General features: G+C 39.4%; 1 long non-coding RNA gene across 1 annotated transcript in view; it reads left to right on the top strand.

The window, feature by feature from the left end:
• LOC126384164 (uncharacterized) overlaps nucleotides 1-3059 on the top strand; it is a 35004-nt gene extending 31945 nt beyond the window's left edge. Inside the window, exons 2-3 of the long non-coding RNA XR_007569235.1 lie at nucleotides 2446-2537; nucleotides 2958-3059. This is a non-coding gene — a long non-coding RNA (uncharacterized LOC126384164). The remainder of the gene's footprint in view (nucleotides 1-2445; nucleotides 2538-2957) is intronic.
• The last annotated feature ends 3368 nt before the right edge of the window (nucleotides 3060-6427 follow it).

The raw sequence follows: 6427 nt of genomic DNA, 5'->3' as shown, positions 1-6427 counted from the left end.
TGTGGATAGACAGGGAGAAACACACGCAAGCCTAAGACGTGGTAAGATACGATATTCCTCACTATATGAAGTGACTGATAACAAGATCTCTATAATGGATTGTAAAGAAATTCGTCAGGTTTTTATTTTGTAGACAATCTGGATTTATAGCGTGATGGGATGACAGCACAATGATGTGTGTGGCATCACTGGAAAGCTCTAGTCCTGCGCTTTCATGTGATATGCGTGGCATTTCTGTGTGAGCCTGCGTTCGCGAGTAATCCATCCAAGAGTAATGTGTGTGCAAAGCTGTATGAAAGCTCTGTTATTCATGATTTTAGTGTAACTTTATCATTTTTTTTCGCTGTGAAAACATTGGACTACCAACAAGTACGATTCTGCTGTTTCATGTGATATGCGTGGCTTCTCGCTATGACGCATGGCCGCGGAGAAAATCAATAGAGAAGAACAGGTGTGAATTTGGACGCACTATGCGTCGTTCGGGCCCATAGGGTTAAGTCAGTGTTGGTTGGGGAAAACTACAAATTTGAAAATGAAAGAAATCTGGGGGGCGTGGCATTAGAAGTGAGCTTACCAAACCTCATGTAGCCTCATCTCGTCTTTAGACTAGCAACTTGAGGCTGCACTAGCCTCTATTAGCATGACATACCAAAATCTCTGACTGCATTGTTTGTGGTTTAGCAGCATTGTGGGTAATGTAGGCACCAGGTTTTGGCAAGGAAGAAGAAAGTGTGGAATAAAAAGAGAGAATCTCTGGTTCTGCTGCATTGATAACATACTTGTCTTTTCAGAAGTGTCCATCATGAGTCCGAAGATGTGAAAGAGTGCAATACTTAGAGCATTTGTTCTGTCAAATATTATGGGTGAGTCCTAGTGAATAGAGTGCCAAACTCAAGTCCTTTTTGGTTTGGTAAGTGTTGACATGATTCTAGTTTTCTGGTCCTGTTTGGTCGTGTTTCTATACCATACAAATATGATTCCAGTCTAGACATTTTGTGGTACCTTCACAAAGTGTCTCCTTGTTTATGCCCTTTGTCTTCAAACAGTGTCAAGGCAAGTATGTCTGTTTTTGTTGCTTCACAGAGGAAAGCATGTGCAGCCATTAATACAACCTAAACACAAACTTAATGAGAATTCAGATTTGAGTGGCCTTGTGACGTCTTACATTAACTAGAAACTGTTTTGTCCGTTGAATGACGTTCAGGGCACGGCTAATGTCGCACCAGTTTATGCACTCTGTCAGAAAACCACAGAGGGTTTGACCAGTTATGTGTTTAAGGCGAAGCTGCAGACTACAGAAGTCATCTGGATAAATGTGTCATGCTTAGTACTTTCTCACTGATGTGCTGAGAAATTGAAATCGACGTTGGTTTGGATGGACATTGCTGAAGTTTCGTCTGGATTTTTTTCTTGTCTTTGTTTTTTTTCATTTAGTTCTTCTATTCGTTCTTTCTATTCCATGTTTCAGACGCCTCCGTTCCCCCTCTCCTCCTCTGCCACAGTATCACTCATTTCTCCCTTTCCTCTTATTCCGTCTTTGTGTGTCTCTCATTCTCCCTCTCTTTCCACAGTATGTGTCATTATCCATCCAGTGTGACTTCACCCATCTTGCCCTCTGGTGACACAGCCTGCCCTTGTTAAGTGGCTCCAGTCCCTCACCTCGTTTACAGGTGAAATCTATTCTCACACACAGGCCTCAAGGGCCCAACTGGACTGTAACAGAATTTCTCCAGCCCCGCTGGGCCCCAACCACAAAGCTGAGAATAAATGGCTGAGGTGCCAGGGCTGGACAGGAAAATCAATGCCTGTTTATACAGACATGACAGTCCCGGCGCCCAAGCAATTCTCCTGCTTGCTTCTCGAGACGCTGTGTTATACTGTTTTTTTTTTCTGCCTCTTCCCCTCTCTCTCCTGTGTCGTGCTCTCACCTCTGCTGAGGATAAAATGTGTGCCCTCTTGAGAGGATAGAACAGTAGGTGATGCGCTGTGGCCATTTTGTCCTCAATTTGTTCTCAGCATGCGTTGAAGTATCGCATGGGGGTCAGCTGAATGCTTTTGATAGACCGACTGTCACGCAAACTGTTTTGTCTATGCTGAGCAGATTTAATGCAGACAACCAGGGTCATGTGTTAGGGTAGGATGCGGTTTCTCAACTGCTGGGTCACAAGTGTTCAGCAGGCCTGTGCTGACAGGGTCACACAGTAGACATGTTGCTATTAAAACTGTTCAGCTAGGGTTTCTGCAGAAGACACAATAAACTAAAATGTTCAACTGCTGTTAGCAGTTAGAAAGGAGGAGCTTAATGACCCTCAGGTTTTATGACCTTCAGTCCCCTCACCTGAGAGAGTCCAGCTGATATTAATACATTTCCTTTCTTGTCGTCTGTTGCAACAAGAGAATAGTTTCTTTCCCTGACTGACTTTGGTTTTCCTTTCCTTTTCTTAGGCATTTTGCTTTCATTGAGCAGGATATGCCCGAGAGTATGACATGCAACAAAGGTCTCCGACTAAAATCAGACCCGGGACGATGGGCACAAGGTATGCATTATAACCACCATACCACTAAGAAGTTTTTATGCTTTATTTTTCTGAATAAAGTGCAGAACTATAACATTAATAAAATATTCGCTGTAACCACTCATTCACACCTATTTAAGTACAAGCTGAAACAAGTAGTTAATTTGTAACCCTTTTCTGGTTCCAACATTTTTCTTTCTCTCTTGTGTCTTTTGTAATAGAAAATTAAGTATCTTTGTATTTTGGACTTTATGTCAGATCAAACAAGCAATTTAAAGATGTCACCTTGGATTTCTTGGATATTGTGATAGGCAGCTATTTTCCATAGACTGTATAAAAGGAGTCGACTTAGTTACCATTAAGTCACCCATTGGTTTGTGAACTACTGTTTTGAAGGCTACAGTTAAGTATTTTGGCTGTCACTATCCTGCTTTGTTGCAGCCAGAAGTGACCACATATGGACGAGAGGGTGAAGCCATGGAGAAGCGAGGGCTGGAACTGACCGAGATCCCGAGGACACCACCGTGGTAGCGACTTGTCAGTCACAAGGTAGGCACGTCTCAAAGTATACCCTGCTTCATTGTTTATTTAACTTGAAAATTTACAAAATGAACGTTATGTTGTGTTGAAGCTGACTTGAAACTAGCAACTGAGACCATAACATCATTAGGTAAAAGGTTTAGTAAGGTAATAAAGCAAGTAAGAAGTAGTATCAAAATCGGACTTCTTTTTGCAACCAGTGCAGTTGCCCCCTGCTGGCCATTAGAAGGAGTGCAGGTTTAAGGCAAGTCAGCATTGAATTCACTTTTCAGACCCGGAAATAACCCCCAGTGATTTTCTGATTTGATTAAACAAACGTTCTATCAAGACAATGATGATCCGATTTGTTGCAGCCCAAATCTGTAATGCAACTATTTTATAAGAATAGTTCCGTTGTTATTCCCAGGGTGTCTGCAGCTCTTAAAATGTCTTAAAATTCTGTTTCATAAATATTAAAAGTCTTTAGTCTTAAATCTGAATAAGTGAGGTCCTGATTTCCACAAACATTTAATCTAATTGAATTTATCCATTATTTAAATTTATTTTTCTCAAAAAGAGTTAAGCTCATCTGCGTGAAAGTTCATATTTCTGACAATACAAGTCTTTAAACCTATCACCGAACCAACACTGTAATTTTGCTCTATACTTGCCTGACAAAATGTAGATAGACCTAACTCACTCTCGTAACAATATTCCTTCATAAAACTCACCTCTGCTCAGGACTACATACATTGCTTGAATAAGAAAAAGATGATTTGTTCCAGTGTCAGTCATAAGTTTGGTTAAAAATGATCTTGAAAAGGTCTTTAAAGCATTCAGTCTAAGTGTAACCTGCACACTGCCCGATAGCTATCTATCTTCACGGAGCTTACTATGCATGTTTCATTCCTCAGTACTTGTTTTTGCTTTAGTTATTCCAGTCAGTATTCTTTGCCTTTTTTTTCTCATTGATTTCTTTGTGGATGTCTGATTATATCTTTGTTCACACTTCTCTGTGCACATGCATGTGTGCTTTTGTGTGTGTTGCATGTGCTTTATGCTGGCGGTTGTGTGACTCTCAAGGGGAGGTAGCAGTGCACTTGTAACTCATTCTGATTTATGCCCCCTGTCTAAATAAAAACATAAATCACAGTACCTGCCACAGAAGTCACTCTCACAGTGGTCTAGCTTGTCCGGCTCTGTTCTGGGTTGTGCTGTTGCACCCCAATGACAGAAACACAATTGATTCCCTCATTGCATCAATTTGTCGCCTAATCTGGTGATATGTTGATAAATTTTACGGCTTTGTCAATTAATTTTCCTGAAAAATGGGCCTGGCCGTGGTGGACACATCAATACTGAGGCAGTGGAAATATCGGTGACAAAATTAAGTGATAAAATTAATTGCCCCCTTTCCCGTCTTGTGAAAACATAACTAATGAGGGAGGCAATTATAGTTGCATGTGGTCTCCTTCGGGAAAGATGGAGGAGGTGTTTGAAAAAAGACTTCTATGGTAATTAGACAAGTGGGGGAAGAAGGATCTTGGGAAAATGGTCATCCGAAATACGGGGTGACTTCAGAAATATAGCGCAGTGGATAGATGTTTGTTTCGGCGCTCAGTCACCGACGTAAAGGACAAACAAATGGAAGACGCCTTTCAAACGAGAACAGAAGTCAAATCAAATGATAGTAATTCCTCCTGCACTGTGACAAATGTCTGTGAGACACGTTAGCTTCTCATGGCTTACTGCTCGCACACATTGAAGTACAGACAAATATCATTGTCAGTGCTTTAGTTAGACACTGGTGTCATTGTTTTCTGGAGGAATGACATGAATATTGTGCTTTATCTTAGCATCAGCAGTGTGCCTGTTATCAGCAACAGAAGTTGTATATCACTGAGCTAGTCATTTGTCTGACATGCAGTATGGGATGTCATACATTTCTTGAATCAGGAGAGAGACCAGTTCTCTGGTTCATGTTTAAACAGTTTGTTGTAGATTTAATATAGTCCAATGTCCCAATGGGAATGCAAATCACAGTCTCACAGGCTCCTCGGTCAGTGATCAAGATGTTTAAATCATGCAGAGTATAAATAATGATGTAACTGCAAACATCATAAGCACAAGAATTGTGTACTCTGATAATAACTGTTTGCACATATGACAACCTTATCATAGACTTTATGTTAAAGCAAGCAGAATAAGCAGCAAGTTTAAGATAATGTGACTACTTCATATTATGAGTTTTATATCAAGTCAAGACAGATTTATTTATAGAGTGCATATAAAAACAACAAATGCTGACCAATGCGCTTCACAAAGAAATAAAAAAAAAACAGGAATGATCAAATAAAAATCATAAAAAGGAGAATGCAATGGAAAAAAGAGCATACAATATTTTGACAAAATCATAACACAAAAATAGCATTGCACAACCAAAATAAAATACAGAAAATGCATGTGTTAAGCAGTGTGGTCAGGTATGTCATCCTGATGATAATTAAGAGGCTAATGAAAAGAGATGGGTCTTAAGATGTACGTGGAATGGAGGGCAGTCATTGGTCATTTTTCTTTTTTGTTTCTCAATTAATGTGCTAATTGAGTATTGTCAGTTGTAGATGACAGGGTTACCGCAGATCTTTAAAAGGCATTAATTCATTCGTCTGAAAATAAGGTCTTAATTAGCATTAAAATGTCTTAAATCCATCTTTTAAAAGTCTCAAAAATGCTAAGACGTTTGAAGTAGGATTTTATGAACCATTTTTTTGTGACGTGTTATTGTAAAATCCCGAAATGATTGGTAACTTAAAAAAATATTTTTTTTGTTGAATGCCTCTTGACAGCACCAAGAAGTTATGTTTTATGTTACAATATATATATCTGAGCAAAATGATCCGTACCCTAAGTAATTGATGTTGGTTAATGCTTTTTTTCCCCCCTCAATTTTGGTTATTGTAAATTGGTCTGAGATTTCATTCTGAGTAGCAATAAAAAGTCTCAAAAAAGTCTTAAATCCCACTGGCCTTAAGCTGTAGGAACCCTGGATGAAAACAGCCTAGGGTTTGTATTTTAGATATTTGACAGGAGATATTTGATAACTAAATATTTTAAACAGGTGGATCATAAAAACTCAGCCAGCATATATTAACGAGTCATCCTTTAAGTTGGAACCTGACCCCAAAATGTCATACTTTGTGTGGAATTTCTGGTACATTACTTGTAGCAATTTGAGAGGTTTTAAAGCCGGTATCACAGCACACAGGGGAAGCATTAAGAGACAGTGCGTTAGAAAGGAGAGTTCATTTTAAAAGACTCTGGTGCCCACAAACAACCTGGAAAGTGACTCTCAAGAGCAGAAACATCATTAATACATTCATTAGGAATGGGTT

This window comes from Epinephelus moara, chromosome 22 (assembly GCF_006386435.1).
Source record: "Epinephelus moara isolate mb chromosome 22, YSFRI_EMoa_1.0, whole genome shotgun sequence".
NCBI lineage: Eukaryota > Metazoa > Chordata > Actinopteri > Perciformes > Serranidae > Epinephelus > Epinephelus moara.
The sequence above is the reverse complement of the archived record's forward strand: the minus strand, read 5'-3'. Positions and strand labels throughout refer to the sequence as shown.